The sequence below is a fragment of the Lathamus discolor genome, chromosome 1 (genome assembly GCF_037157495.1).
Source record: "Lathamus discolor isolate bLatDis1 chromosome 1, bLatDis1.hap1, whole genome shotgun sequence".
Classification (NCBI taxonomy): Eukaryota; Metazoa; Chordata; class Aves; order Psittaciformes; family Psittacidae; genus Lathamus; species Lathamus discolor.
In genome coordinates, this window is record NC_088884.1 from 115,070,646 (window position 1) to 115,086,409 (window position 15,764).

The 15,764-nt window shown below is 38.9% G+C and overlaps 1 protein-coding gene across 5 annotated transcripts in view; it reads right to left on the minus strand.

Annotated features, from left to right (window-relative positions):
- BMPR1B (bone morphogenetic protein receptor type 1B) overlaps positions 1 to 15,764 on the minus strand; it is a 246,114-nt gene that overhangs the window by 141,655 nt on the left and 88,695 nt on the right. For 4 of the 5 annotated variants that reach the window (XM_065691639.1, XM_065691631.1, XM_065691656.1 and 1 more), the window contains exon 3: positions 2,678 to 2,739. The gene's annotated coding sequence lies outside the window, so the exon portion shown is untranslated. Of the gene's footprint in view, positions 1 to 2,677; positions 2,740 to 6,251; positions 6,389 to 15,764 lie in introns of all 5 variants that reach the window. The other variant, XM_065691661.1, reaches the window with a different exon arrangement.

Below are 15,764 nucleotides of genomic sequence, written 5' to 3' on the forward strand. Positions count from 1 at the left end.
AAGGCAACTCACTGGGCTTAACAGAAGTCAGCTCAAGAATCGTAATGGTTTCAAGCCCAGGCCATGGAACAACAATTGCTGAGTATCGCCATATCCTCAGCTGCAGGGGTTCCATGTGAAATATTAGCAGAAAATGCTTTCAGCTGAAGTTATTAAGTTTGATGTTATTATTTCTTATTACTATTATATTATTATTTCTTCTTTCCACAGAAGAAATATCTGTGGAATAACCACAATTAAGTTAAAGCCCTTCTCAAAGCAAAACCCAGCTCAAATAGGTTTTTAAGGTGCACAATGCATGAAGCACCAGTCTTCTTATTGATTTTTCCTATACTTATTATTGCTTTTTCCTATCCTTATTATTGCTTTTTCCAGTAATAAATGGTAGTGCAGATATATAAACAAAATATTTATATACAGCCTTTGAAGTACAATTCTCTATATTGGTAAAGCAGTAGCAGACACAGCCAGCACAACTCACTGGAAATACTTTAGTCATCTCATAAGGGAGAGCATTAAAATTTTAAGTAGTCACTAAAACTTCAAAGTTTGATTTGAATTATAAATGGTCAAGTGTTAAAAAGTTACTGCTAAAAGAGTAATCTTCTATGGCATTTTACAGGCAGAATCCTATCATGCAATATATGCCAGCTCAAAATTTTTCTGAATCTAAAACCAAGGAATATTACAGGGCTTACAGAAATCATGGGCCTCCTCATGGTTCTTTCTATGTTTAAGTTATTAGTGCATTTTTTCCCTAAAATGTTTGAACTAGATAGGCACATAAGATGTTGAAGGTATTCCCTTCCTCCAGGGAGACATACTAAGCACAGAGTAAGCCCACGACCTTCAGAAGATCCTCAGTGTGAAGTAGTAAAGCTATTTACATCTGTGCAGATGTACAATCAAATGCAATGTGTACACCTATGCAACTGAATTGGTGCTATTATCATCTCTGTATTCATTTCTACTCAGATTCAAGCAGATGATGTCGGAGAAGCACAATCGGTAGTAGCTATCATGTAATTACATATGGTAAATAGATTACCAGCATTTAAAAGATTCAAAACCAACACAGGGGGTGAGAAGTTTCTTGTAAAAGGAAATCTTTCTAAACTCAGTTTAAAACCTTCTTGAACATCTAACAAGAAAAATAACTATTTTCTACAGGCATGGGAAGTCAAAGATTTGGGACAGAACAAAAGATTATGCTTAATTCATTTGTCTAGGTTATAAGTTTTGGAAGATAACAGATAGCTTTTTATTTTCTTAATACCCCCATGCAACTTACTGTCACTTCAGTGATAACACGCCCATTTTTGTAAGAAAAGACTACGATTTTATTTTAAACTTAACAGACATTCATCCTTTTTCTTTTCAAAACCTAGGCATAAGTAACAAAGCACCAGAGTCTTATAAATTTTCTAACACCAAATGCAAATTAAGTCATGAAATTGCTCTAGGAAAAGTTCCAAGAATGCAAACCCAAAGGAATTTCAACACAATTTCTCAATTTCAGGCTTTTTATGATACTCAGGCAAAGTAACAGAGTATGATGTGGTCAGGAAGAGTTATCTGTGTACGGAAAAATGTTTAATTATCAAATTTCAACAACTTCCTCTATTTATTTTATGAGCTTTAAGATGAAATGTATGTATATAAATGGAAGAAACTGAAAGGACAGCAAAGGCTCTGTGGACTGAACAGCTCACAAAGTTTTCATTACCTGGGAAAAGTAAATTGACAGTTCATAACTTAGAGAGTATCTTCATATGTTTTGTAAACATCTATCAAATTAATTTATTTCCTTCACTTGGAGTCAGTGAACTTCTTACCTGCACTGTACCAGTCTTCATTAGAAGCAAAATAAGAACAACCCCCCACCCCATTATTTGACAAAGTAAAACTTCTCACATTCTATTTTTATGTCAGCTGTGACTGCACTGCTTTAAACCACCATTTCCAGCAAATTGGTATTGCTTTAAACCACCATTTCCAACAAATTGGGACTTTTCCCATAATGAAGAGAGTAATTATTTAATCTTTCAACAATCCTCCTGAAAAGCCTCAAATCCTTTTCCTTAAGCACAAGGCAGGAGTTCTAACAGATTGTTTAACCAAAGAGCTGCTGATTTTTCACTCTGCAGAACTACTGCTTGTTTATCCCAGGGGAGACATCAATCAAAGAAGGACAACTTAACTTGCTGGGTATGCTATTACTTAGCAATAACCCCGAGGGGAGAAGTGACATTTCCTGAACACTAAGTTTGGGTCTACCAATGCTCCTCTGGAAATAGCAGAGAAACAGTAAGAATCCTGCACCAGAATCATGCTGCTAAAACCTACTGTCAGAGTGCTGCCCATTACCTCCATCTGCTTTCTCAGCTGGCTTCCATTTTTCTGTCAGAAAACAACTGTTTTCTAATCCCTTCCTGAAAAACATCCTAGGTACCAAGCATTCAAAATAGTAAGATCATCCAATCATGTATACATGTGTCCTTCTCAAGTAGCCTGTTTACTTCGGCTTGTATCACTGTGAACAACTCGGGTGATTTTTCTGCACCTTTTCAAAGTATAGTTCATTACCCCTATCTGTCCTCTGTGTTTACTTCATGCTGGTGCTTATTAACAATGGTATGGTCTTTATAAAAAGAAAACTGCTTAACTTAGTCCTTACCTGAGGATCTCTTAATTTTCAAGAAATATTCTTGTCTCACAGTTCAAGTAAGATGTTGTAATCTGCAACAGAGCAGAAAGATGTATCAATTATATTTGATAGTGTGCATTTAACATCAGCATTATAATTCAATCACACGTAAGCAAACTGACAGATAAAGTTTTAACTATTACCATGGAGTGACGCATCTTTTATGGAGAAACGTGTCAAGCAGTGCAATATACAGTATTGCATATACACACAAACAAGAGGCACCTTTTTCCTTTTCTAGCATTGCTGCTATGGAGATGTAAGAGTTTTGATCTCCCTATATGCATTCCTCATAATGCTCATGCTGTGGTTAGGTAGATTAAATAATTGGGATCCTGCTGACATTGTATTTCTTATCACCAAACAACCTAATCATCTGAATTAGGCACTTCAGGAAGAGGTGTATGATTGGGCCCAGATGCACTCAACTCCCATCAACTTCTAATGAACTCTTCAGTACAAAAACAAACAAAACTCACTTAAAATGCAGATCTGATTACATCCTAGTGAACACTCAGTGAAGCCTAATAATTAATTAGCATCCTGAAATTCAACTAAACAAACACTGTAAGCCCAAGTTTCTACTGACTAAAAAAGGCTCCCCATGCAAAAAGCAGCAGTCACACTCCAAAGATATTCAAGACGGCACACATTTATATGCACCATTTCCCACTGAGGGTAGAAGCTATCAGTTTAATCTTTCATATGTCTTGGGGAGAACACCATTAGGTAGCATAGCCAGTTAAATCTACTGCTCTTTAATCTGCATCTGGTGCCAGATTTGTGTAAAGTTTTTCATTTATTGTTCACTGAGGACTCTTTTGTGACTTGATTTTATGGAGAGAGACTGACTTATAGTGAGAGCAAGCAGCTTTGTTGTAAGAGACTGCCTATGTGAACATCTGCAGAGCTAAAATCTTTAATTTCCTTCCCACCCCCACCCCCCTTTTTCAGGTTACCTACATAGGGACAGCACAAGATGCCTCTATTCTATGAGACCTGGCTGGCATAAACATTACCACAAATATACACCTGGACTAGCTAAACTGCACAGCACTGAGCCTAACACCAGCAGAAGTGAACAGTGGTAACAGTATTTTGCTGCTCAAATATCCAAAGGAACGGGTGCTGAGCCTTTGTTCCCAGTGCTGGTTCTTCAAGCTGGACAGACAACCACAAGCTTCAAATTACACTTCATTGATCCAGGGAAACTAAGCTGGTGTTCAGTTTCGGTTCTGCAACCTGCACATTGACCTGCATGTTTGTTGGCCTAAACAACGAGATTTCAGGAAATGAAGAATTTGCACTTTGTCTGAGGCTCATTTTCAGAGAGGCGGATATCTATCTTGGAGGTCTAGGTTGGTGTGGGAAAACTAGGAGGAAAGCCAGTCATCCAGATCCAGCCTCCTGTACTACATTCCTTCACTGAGTTAATTACTGCCCTGAATTCAACAGCAGCAAAATCAAACACAAACCTAAAATGGGAGGTGGTCTCAACAAGTTCTAATTTTGCTCAACATTTTGTTAGCTCTGGTAAAATTGGAGGATGCATAATTGGAGGTTCATCCAGCGATATTTTAGAAACATATATTCACACATTTGAAAGATTTTATACAGTCTGTCAATACAAAACCAAAACCCAACCATTTGCAATAAACCCCACATAGTTTCTATGGAAATTTGAAAAATTCATGTAAGATGAGATGAATAGCAATGGAGTACCACAGTCTAAATGGAGAAATACTTATCTAAAGAAAACTGGGGAGTCTGATTCTTCATCCATACTCAGAAGGCACATCCTGCTTCAAAATAAAATCTAGTATTTTGGGGCTTTAGGTCGAGGATACCCATCACATTTGCGTAAGGGTTAAGACCTTTGTTTCTTTTAGGGTGTTGTTTCCTATATTAATATTGTCAGAAGCCAAACATTCACAACACACTTTGTCTTGTTTGGTTTTGTTTGTTGGTTTTGATCTTGGTTGGTTGGTTTTGTGGTGTTTGGGGTTTTGTTTTTGGTTTGTTTGGTTTGGTTTTTTTTTTGGTTTTTTTTTTTTTTTTACACAAAGACCTTGAAGGTCTTTCCCTTGGTTTTCCTTTAATTTAACCTTATATAAAAAGTCTTTTGAATATTCCCATTCGTATCTCAGAAGCCAGTTCTTGTCAATTTGCAGCTATTTTTACACAGTCACATCTGAGAAATACATGTGGCACAAATTTATGCTAGTGCTCAAGTACAATAAACCAGTACTCTAAAGAAATCAAACGGGCTGAAAATTCATCACATTAGTGTACTTATTGTCTCTCTCTACAGAGAAGAACTCTCCATAGCATCAAGTACTGTCTCCAGTGATTATGACCATGCTCTGTTCAGAAATCCCTTTAGCCTGCTCAGAGAGGACCTGAGGCACCCTGTAGTACTTTTATTGCAGAGACCCAGCTGTATGCCCCACTAGTAGCAGATGGACTGTTCAGAGTATGTTCCTTTTCTGAAGTACCAAATAGCTTTTATTTTACACTACTGTCAGCTTAGGGTTTTTTTTTGTACTTCATAGCACAAGAAAAGGAAACAGTAGAAAACTGAGGACATGTAGAAACCCAGCGAAGATGTGGTTTCTTTTACAGTTCTTTCAAAACAAGCACCACAAAATATAAAGTTTCACCTTATCTAGAATATGTAAATTTTTCAGATTCTGATCTCTGGCTGACTCCCACTGACAAGAGCATCGTGGCTGCCTGGGGAGCTGCCGCTGTCCATCTGCTTTACACTGATACAAGATCGCAATCAGATCTGGGTCATCTCACCTTTGAGTTTGCCACATACATAAATTAGGAGATCACATGCAATAGTGCTTAACTACAACCTAACTTACAGGCCTTTTCTCTTCCAACCCCTGATGTGAAACTTATCTACATAAATAAAAGAGGATTTCATTTATATTTGCTCTTTCCTTTATGAAACAGAGGAAAACCCATGCAGTGTGTTTACCCATACATATATGGAAAACAGACCAAATATACCTGTAGTATATATAATAGTATTTTAATAGCTAATGAGCTATTAGAATACAGGGATTATATTTTCTATTATTCAAATATTACAAATACATGGACCTAACACTATATTCCACATAACTACAAGCATTATAATAGTCACATGAATATACACTTCCTAATAATTACTTTATTGAGTTCATACATGAGGCAGCCACGCTCTGTTCATTCAAGTCAAGCGAGTCCTAACTCACTGGAGTGCTAACAATGAAAGCCTCCACTCAAAGACCAGTGTGAACAGCAATTTACAACTTCTGCTGTCTGACAGATGTGCTTGACAAAATTCTGCAGTTCTGGTTTACTAGTATGATCTGGTTTGCATTCATAATGGGAACTATCAGGGTTTTGGAGCACATCACTCATGGGGAGAAAAATGCAATAGCCCCCAGTTCATGGCTAGATTTCCCTAACTCAGGGATCTACTTTGTCTGCCCTGAGCGCAGTCAGGACATAAGCTTCCCAGGAAGGGGAGGAGGCTTTCAGGCTCTCCTACCTGTGATGGTACAGGTGTACCTAAAGGGATGAAAAGCTGGCTTGGTTCCAGGTGTATTTCCTGCATTAAAATTGCTTGGAGGAGCAAACCCAACATGGAAGTCATGAGCAGCATGGAAATCAATGGTTTATTCTTCCCTACAAACGAGAGGCAGATTTTCAGACAGGGCGCTGGCTGCAAAGCCAGGCTTCGTATTACAAGTGAGGAAACTGCTTCCTGTTGTTTGATCATCCAACTTGAGGAAAAGAGCACTTGCTAAATATGGCATCAAAGACATTCTTATTGTCGTCATTACTTCCACCTGTCCACTGAAATACAACTCCAAATACCGGCTAAAACCTCACAACCCGGGTGGCAATGGCGTGTGCCCTTGGTTTGGTACTATGACATGAGCACTCTCGGTCACATCTTCAGAACTACTTTGCATGAGATGCTACTCTGACACAGAGGTAGAAAGTTAGCACTCTGCCCTGTAAAGACTAACACAGGACAGTAAGCATGCTGACTAAAAGCTTGTATTATGCACAGTATTCTCTTAAATTATGAGAAAAGTACTGATTTCAAAGAAAGCCAGAGTGCTTAAAACACACAACTGTTTAAGGATTCCTCTGAAGACACCAGGGCCCCTTTCAAATCAACACCTCCTCTGCCTCCCTACACACATACACATATTGCTGTGATGTTTTACAGCTGTTCAAACTTCCCATTCAGATAGGAATTTTCAGAAGAGTCTTTGGGGGGATAAGTTTTTGTTTTTAACAGAGTGAAACAAGATCTTTATTGGAAATTAATGTCTCCAATCATTGCTGCTCTTACTGAATAAAATCAGATCAATAAAAGAACAGCCAACCAAATGAAAAAACACAGTGAAAAAGAAACTAGTGACTGGGAAATATTAATACTTAAATATTTAAATAATTAAAATATTAAGTCATGCTATTAGAAATCTTATACCAACTCTTCAAATAATGTCTTTGATTTTTTTCTCTGAAAGTGAAAAAACTCCACAAAATTATCTGCATAAATTTTTGCTTCCATAAATCTCCATCTCCAGTAAACCCCTCATCTATATAAATACCTGCATCATGAAACCTGAGAAAAATCTGACAGTGTAGATAAAAATTGAGTTTTAGCACATAAAAAATCATAACCAAAAAATCAAAACCATCTGAAGTAATCTATATAAACTGTTTCAAATAAACTGAAATTAAGGATGATCACACTTACTTGAAAACACCTGGATCTTTATATTCTGGCTAAACAAAAGAATACACTTCTATTTCCCAAGCTTGGCAGCCAAGTGAGCCACAGGGAAGCTCAGGAAGACCACTGGAGCTGTTTTGCCTGCAGTGATTTTGCAGCGGGAACCAACTGTGTCTGAACTGCCAGCTAAACTCTGAGTGGGCAAGCACATCACATAGTACTGGGATGGTGGCTAACTGGTAAAGGACATGAGAGCCTTTCGAAGAGAGTAATTCATGGCCAGATGAACATCTCTCCTTCTTACGCTCCTCTACTCTGCTCTCCTCTTCCCTTTCACATTAATGGAAAATGTCAAACTAACAAGGCAGTGCAATAGATCACAAAGCAGTTGTGTCACAGGACATACATTTCCCTGTCAAAATAAGGCCACATTTTGTTTCAGTGATACACTACAGCAATAACAGATTAGTCAACATTCAAAATCCTAACAATAGTAATGCGAAAATAATACAAGCCACGTGCTAGCTGATGTTGCCTGTAGCTGTTGTGCAAAAAAGATGTTGGAAATTTTGTAGACATGCCAGAGCTATAAGATGTCAGGCTCCAGCCATATTCATACACAGACTTCATGAGAAAGTGGAGCCAACAGTTTTGCAATCAATCCACATGGTAGCCTTTTACATCATTCTCTCTGGGCTCTTGCCTGAACATAGTGAGCCTGAAAGATGTGGTTGCTGACACCCTGCTTTGTGACTCACTGAAGTGTTTGAACCTCTGAATCACCCTGGGAAATCACATCTGGAAGTGCACTACAACATGTGTTATATTCCGATCTAGGACTAACCAAAAGCAGATATCATTATTGACTGGCTTGCTATATTCAAAACACAGTACTGGGTCTAAATCAAACCCACTGAGTCCTGCCTGGCTTTCCCCACCTATTGAAAGGATACCAGCACTATCCTTAAGTTCGTTCCTTCCCCATCCAATGCTGCCTTTTACTTCATGTATTATTCTTCCTCCAAATGTCAATGTGAAGGAACTTGAAGTAGAAAATTCTTATAAAAACAGAAATACAACATTGGCAGATGGTGAACGTGAAACAACTGAACACGTTCTCCCTTCTTTACTAATTAGACTGAAAAGAATTTACCTTAGCAGTGTCTTTTCAAAACTGTACTACAAATTCCCAAATTTTGTTTGCTAATGAAGCCTGGTTAAATCTAAAGTTGCTTGTACTCTACCTCTCCTGTCTCCCTGAGGTTCTTCATCTTCAGATCTAAGTTAAACAGAGCATCAAACTTCTATTGTAGGAAGTTTCTTTCATATGTGTCATACTTGCATAAAATCTTTAGGGTATTTTTCTTCCTTTAAAAGAAGCCAGACTATGTTGCTGTTAAATTAAAAGCTTATCTAGTGTTTGTTTCTGCAGTGCTCTAATCTTTACATGGGGTTTACTAAGCAGCTGAGTTTTAACTCTGTGTTCACTGAGGAGAATAAAATGTGTATTTAAATATCCTTCTGCTGTATTCCCCCGTATTTTAACATTTACCCCACAGAACAAAAATACATATCATTCAGTCCTTATCACTGCTAAAAAAAAACAGCAAACAAGCTGTACTGTGCTTGAAGTGTCTGATTCATCACTTGATGGTACATCCTTTCATCACTTTTAAAATTAGAATGCAAGAAGATGCTTAGGTTTTACACACTTGTTTTCCCTGTGCACTGAACTACACAGGCAACAGAAAACCCAGCCAAGCTGTGTTACACATCCATACATGCCTCTTAACATTGCTGCTCACAAGAAACTTACATATCAGCAGGACACCTTTCCATTTTTTTCTACCTTAAAAAGAGCTGGAGCTCATGTTAAGGCTACCAGAAATCACTTTGCACTTCCACAATATACTGTGTGTGCCTGGACACCCACACACAGGCAAGGAGGACTTAAAAGCTGCTCCCACCGCTGCCTGCCAGCACCCTGCCTCTAAGCAGCCATCAGCTGCTACAGGCTGTGCCTTCTACCTGGCTCTTAAAAAACAATGACAAAAGTGCTCTAAGCAGCTTATTCCAGATCTAATGATCCAGAAGCACTGATGAGTTTAGGAGTCTGTCCCCCAGAGCTCGTGTATAAGTTGATGATACACAATGAGTGACAGATCTCCCCACAAAATATTGGTATTTGTGGCTTTTTACCAACTCCACAAAACAGAAACCAAGAAAAAATAACTTCATGCCAGAGATCCTGAAAGAAACAGACACTACCTTGATGATGAAGCTTTTGTTTTCATTTTTAGGGCCTACAGACAGACCTTTACACAGGCACTGGCAGTGCAGTACAGAGGCGGATTAGGTGTTTGTGTTCAATTATAATCTGTTTTTTCTTCAAATAGGAAGAGGCACTTCTGGAAGAAGAGCTTGTGGCAATTCTCAGTGCTCCCTGTTTTATTCAGCAGGGAAGTCATATTTAATGGAACTAAACAAAACAGGTGCTTCATCATTTTAGCTGGAAAAGCCGATGTGGGAGGCTCTGCTAGCATGGGGATAGCCAACTGGGGCTTCCCAGCTTGCCAACAGCCCATAAAGCTGCTACTGGGGGGCCTTGGCATTGTATTCAAAGCCACTTTTAAGAGCCAATATGGTAAGCTGTGCAAGATATGATGTGTAGGGAGCCTCATAAAGTCCTTTAATGGAAACAGCAGGCTCGTGTTGGAAAAAGTTTCAGGAGACGCATACACCTGTATAAAGAGCTAAGCTCCTGTAAGGTACCATTGCCAGCCCAAGCATACAGCTTCCCACAGCCCCAAAGCTAACCACGAGCTTCTGGGATGTAATTTTCCATTAGAAAGTTTGCATCATCAAGGCACAGTTCCTCCAGCAAACACTGTATAACAATAATAACACTGTGAACAACAATATCACTTGCCATCAGAGGCAAGGTTAACTTGTAGAAAGCCCATCAGTAAATTAGGACTACAGAACAAGCCTCCTGGATTATGTTTGCTGGGGAGGCAACCGAATCTAACAGTGATATGCAGCCGCCACTGGGATGGTACCTTTCAATACCACTTTATGAATTGTTTTAAGATATAGGATTATCAGTTATAACTCTCTCTAGGTGGAAGGCAGTCCAAGGCCATCTTGAGAAAGGATATGCACAATACTGTCTTTTTACCTCTTCTTTCTTCCACTACATATAAATGTAACACCCTTCTCTTCAAGCAAAAGCTCTGCAGACTTCTTCTACCTGCAATGCCAAGTATTAGTCATTTCTAGTCAGAGCCAAAGGCAGGACCCCCATTCTGAAGAGCAGTACATAAGTATGTACAGGTATGAAGCCAGTCGCCCTACCCACAGTTACCAAGCACATCCAACTCTTGCTTAACTCGTGGCTCCTGGACCCCAGTGATGCAGGGTACAGATGCTCTGTCCTACAGGGACCTTCCAGTCAGCTACACTCAGGATCCCAGCCTGGAAAAAAGGCTGCAGGACCATAGGGAGCATCAAGGCACATCTGCTTCAATGAGCCTCATTAAGAAACAGGGATTTCCTGGATATACAGGTCTGTGCTTATGACACTTTACGTACCACATCACCCAAAACCCCCTTATAAAACTGACCGGCACAACATAAGTGGGAGAATGTGACTATTACCCAAAATGTATTATCTGCCTGTTTACCTAAGTGCTTCGCAGCTTCCCCTAGCTACTTAAAGCCGCCACCACCACCACTTGGTCAGCCTGAGAAAAATACAGCAGTGCCTCTAAGCAGGCTAAGAGAAGACCACCGCCAGAAAGGAGTGCTTACAAACTGGACCTGGGAAAAAATAAAGCTGATCTCTTATATAATATGAATGACAACATAAGTATTCAAAGGGGAGACCACAAAAAAAGTGCAAGCATCAACTGACAGAATATGGACAACCCACTGCTACGGATTTGATGTTCATTTTTAAAAATTATATGAAACCTGAAGCATCAAAAACACTGAAGCCTTTTTTATATTCATCTACAGTAATTTCACTTTCACTCCTGCTTTGAGCGATTAAAAGCATTAACGTGGCCCTTAGGGAGTGTCATCTGTTTAAAGCCAGAAACAATCACAGAATCCACAGAGGAAGGAAGGAAGGAAGAAAGGAAGGAAAGAAAGAATTAATACAATCACCTTTTCTCGATGCTTGTTTGGTGTGTAAGGACTAACACATTGCCCAGTTTTTCACTCAAACTATCATTTCACATTGGCAAAAAAAAAAAAAAAAAAAAGCCCAACGAGGTCTTTGGAAAACAGTGAATGACTTTTTCGTGACTGAGTATCTGGTTTATACTTGAATATACAGGAAATAAATTCTCCTAATCAGCCCTTTTTACCTACTGCCAAAAATATGAGAGTGCAGCTTTACAGCCAAAGCAAGCTGCTATCCATTCCTTTATAATACACTCAAAACCCCTACATTAATGCAATATTGCAAATGAGCACTTAAATGCAAGAGAACCAGGAAAAGCAAATGATAGAGCCCCTCTGGCACATGCACAAGTTCTACAGACCTCCTATTGTGGACTGTTCTTATGCTGATTTTTCCCAGCACAATTTAATTTTATTAAAACCCAAAAAGAAAGCCTATATAAAACCACACATACAAAACATGGGAGATATCAGATGTCCCTAATAAACTCTGTGAGAAAATATACTTTTGAAACTGCTGTTTGCATATGGTGTCATTCCATTCATACTCTTTCTTACAAAAAAATGAAGATACCGCATATTCTGGCTAGTTTCTCATTTCCCAAAATGCTTTATTTTTTTCTTCCAACAGAAAATACTCTTTTGGCCATTTGTCCTGGAGAAAGGCTCTTGCACGCTACTTAATGCACAATCACAGCACAAATGCCTTACGTGTAATTAATAAACACATTCTAAATATCAAACTTGTTACATGTGGCAAGCAACCGCACAACTCATCAACAGACAGTGAATTTGCAATACTTAGAGTGCTTCAGATTCACTACCCAGGTACAATCCATATGACCAGCCCTAAAAAAAAATGATTCATTAGATACCAGCTACCAAACATGGATGCTGGCTGTGCAATTGGACCAAGCATTTTATCAGAATTGGTAAGAGATAAAGCTCACATCATCTATAACACTGTGAAGTGACAGATGATTGATCGGTTTCCATTTCCTCCACCAGTCAGAGAGGAATCCCCCAAGGGAGGGAGACATCCATATGCATGAAAGGAACACTCATTCTGACTTGAAGCAGGCAAGATCAAAAGAACATTCAAGCTATAATTTGGGGGAACAGAAATTAGAAATAATAAGCCCAGGTTTGAAAAATATGACAAGTGTTGAACAAGAACATGGCACAATAGCTAACGTATTGTGACAAGGAAGAAAACACTCATTTCCTAAGACAGAGGACCTGAACAAACATTTATTATCCTGACCCAAGTGCAACCAAGGAGTTCCAGAGTTTATATATGCTAATGTACCTTACTTCAAAGATTTCTTTAAGCTGCATCAGAAGGCAAAAACTCTTAACACCTAGAATTTTAGCACTGAAGAAGAGGGGACTGACAAACTGCTCTGCTGGCAAAAAAAAGGGGGCACCGAGAAGCTGTTCAAAGATGCAGAACTTTTTCTTGAAACAGATTATTGCTGTTTTCTGTAATTGCAAAACCTGTACCCAGGTGAGCTTTGCTCCCGCACAGGACAAAACAAAACCAGGTGAAACTTTCTAATTCCCAAGATACTCCCTTACACCCATTGCTACTCTTCTAAGTTTCTAAATTACTTTGTGTTTACTGGGCACTTGCAAATCGGGAATTTGATATTCTGGCACCTGGCAAGAGAGACACAAAGCGGAAGCTTGCAAAGAAAAGGTCCCGTGGCAACACAGTTTATTGGCAGGAAGCTCAGGTCAGCTGCTGGGACTGTTTAGAAGGTCACTGGAAAGAGGTTTTAAAAGTAAATAAAATAAAATAAGAGAAACAACTTCATGAACTTGGGATTTCAACTGAAACCTGCTGACATAGTTTGCATAACAGTAACGTGAAGGTTATAATGTTTGAGAAAAGGAAGTGGGCAAAGAGGAGAGTAGGTTAGCTGGCTCTGCATGGGAGGGAGGGTGCTTCACGTTACAGGCATGGCTTCCTCCTCCCCACAGTGATGACCAAGAAGCACATGACCAGGAGCATACATAGGTTGGGATCTGGTCTGATCTGGTCCCCATGCAGCAAGCACGTACATAGCCATTCTAGATCCCGGGCTGGATCCAGGGACACCAACCATTTTTTATTTCTATGTGGTGCTTAGATGAGTTACAGTAAGTGAAAATAGAGAAGCTAAAAATGAAAAAAAAAATATATTTAGTAATTCTTAGAATTGTAAGGTCTTTTTCAAGGGTATTGGTCATAGTGGTTATCAACATTACAAGATGGACATGATCTAACAACACAGAACACACATTAAGTTTCTAACACATAGATTACATAAAGACAGAAGGCACCATTCTAGTCACACAGGGATAGCCCTTAATTGTACACTGTATGAGAAAAGCAAGATAATACACTGCAGCACAGTAAGATGGGGTATCACTTTGTTCATTTCTCACTGTGACTAAACAAGCTCTGACCACATGTGGCATAAATGCTAACAGGCTTGGATAAAGTCATCTCTACTCCACTAGCAGCTTTTAATACAGTACATAATAGCAAGAACATTCCAAAAAAATTGGAAGGTAGTTAATGGCATGTCAATGTCCAAAGAAGGACAACCCAAATAACTTACAGGCCATTTATAACCTTACATCCATCCAGACAAGGAAACACAGTATTTCCAGGGGATTCAATTGATACAGAAGCAAATAATAGTTATTAGATTAGTTCCAGACATCATGGATATTTGGAATATATCTAATGAAACAAAGCAAGTTTCATCCTCTGATGAGTATAACAAATCTATTGGATTAAATAAGGGGTTACAAATAAAGGATAGCAGTATTTCTGAGGCATTTCACTTTGTACTATCCAAAATTCTGATCAGAATGTTGATGCTAAAAATAACTAATAAGCACTTATTCCAAAGATCTCAGAGCCACCACCAATGAAAAATAGGGCTCTACTAGTAACAACTGTATGAAGCAAGCCTCTACAATAACATGTATTCTCCCAATAGTCTTCAACATCAAGTCACAGTGTTTCTACACACAGCACTACTGACATCAAAATTAGCTTAAAAATTTGTGGAATATGCATGATAAAGTGACAAAGTCAGACAGAACACAACAAAAGATTTATACTTAGCAACTAAAAGTTCAACCTCTTCAACTTACAGAGAAGCTTAAGGATGCTGGGGAGGCACTCTTCATTAGGGACTGTAGTGATAGGACAAGGGGTAACGGGTTAAAACTTAAACAGGGGAAGTTTAGGCTGGATATAAGGAGGAAGTTCTTTACTGTAAGGGTGGTGAGGCACTGGAATGGGTTGCCCAAGGAAGCTGTGAATGCTCCATCCCTGGCAGTGTTCAAGGCCAGGCTGGACAGAGCCTTGGGTGATATGGTTTAGTGTCATGGTTGGAACTAGATGACCTTAAGGTCCTTTCCAATCCTAACTATTCTATGATTCTAAGCTCTGAGAACAGACTTTTCTGCAGTTTCCAAGGGCCTCCATTGGAAAAAAACACCAATCATACTTCAGGTGATGAAGGCTTAAAAAACCCTTCAGTAGCGGACAGAAGTTCCAGAAAGAATGATTAATCAGTGGCCCAAATTACCAAAGCCAGCCATGGTGGATTCTTCAAATCTTGATACCTCAAGATTAAGATTCGGCACCCTTTCCAGAATATATATAATGGCAAAGTACAAATTTGCATTAGTCATATACAATTTCCTGTCTTCATACAGGGTAATTGCAAGAAGTACCATGGCCTGTATATATACAGGAAGATCAGACAACTTTTTCAACAAACCCTCCTGGTCTTATTTTCTTTGACTGCATAAATAAGAGGGGGAAAAAAAAAGGGGGGGGGGGGGGGGGGGGAGGCACTTAAAGTTCCAAGGTAAGATCCTTTAGGCATCTTTAGCTGTATTTTTAGTCTTAACAAAAGAAGGTTAACTTTAACACTGCCTCAATAGTGAAAAGATTTTACTTGTACAAATAAACAAGAAAAAAGCACTCTATTCTTCTCCTTCATTTACTGTATTGTCTTGAATACTTACAGCCTGCTTGAGTTGCTGTCCCTGACAGGAGGAAAATGAAGTAGAATGTGTCCAGTACAGTACAACATGAAACTGATAACATTATCCTAC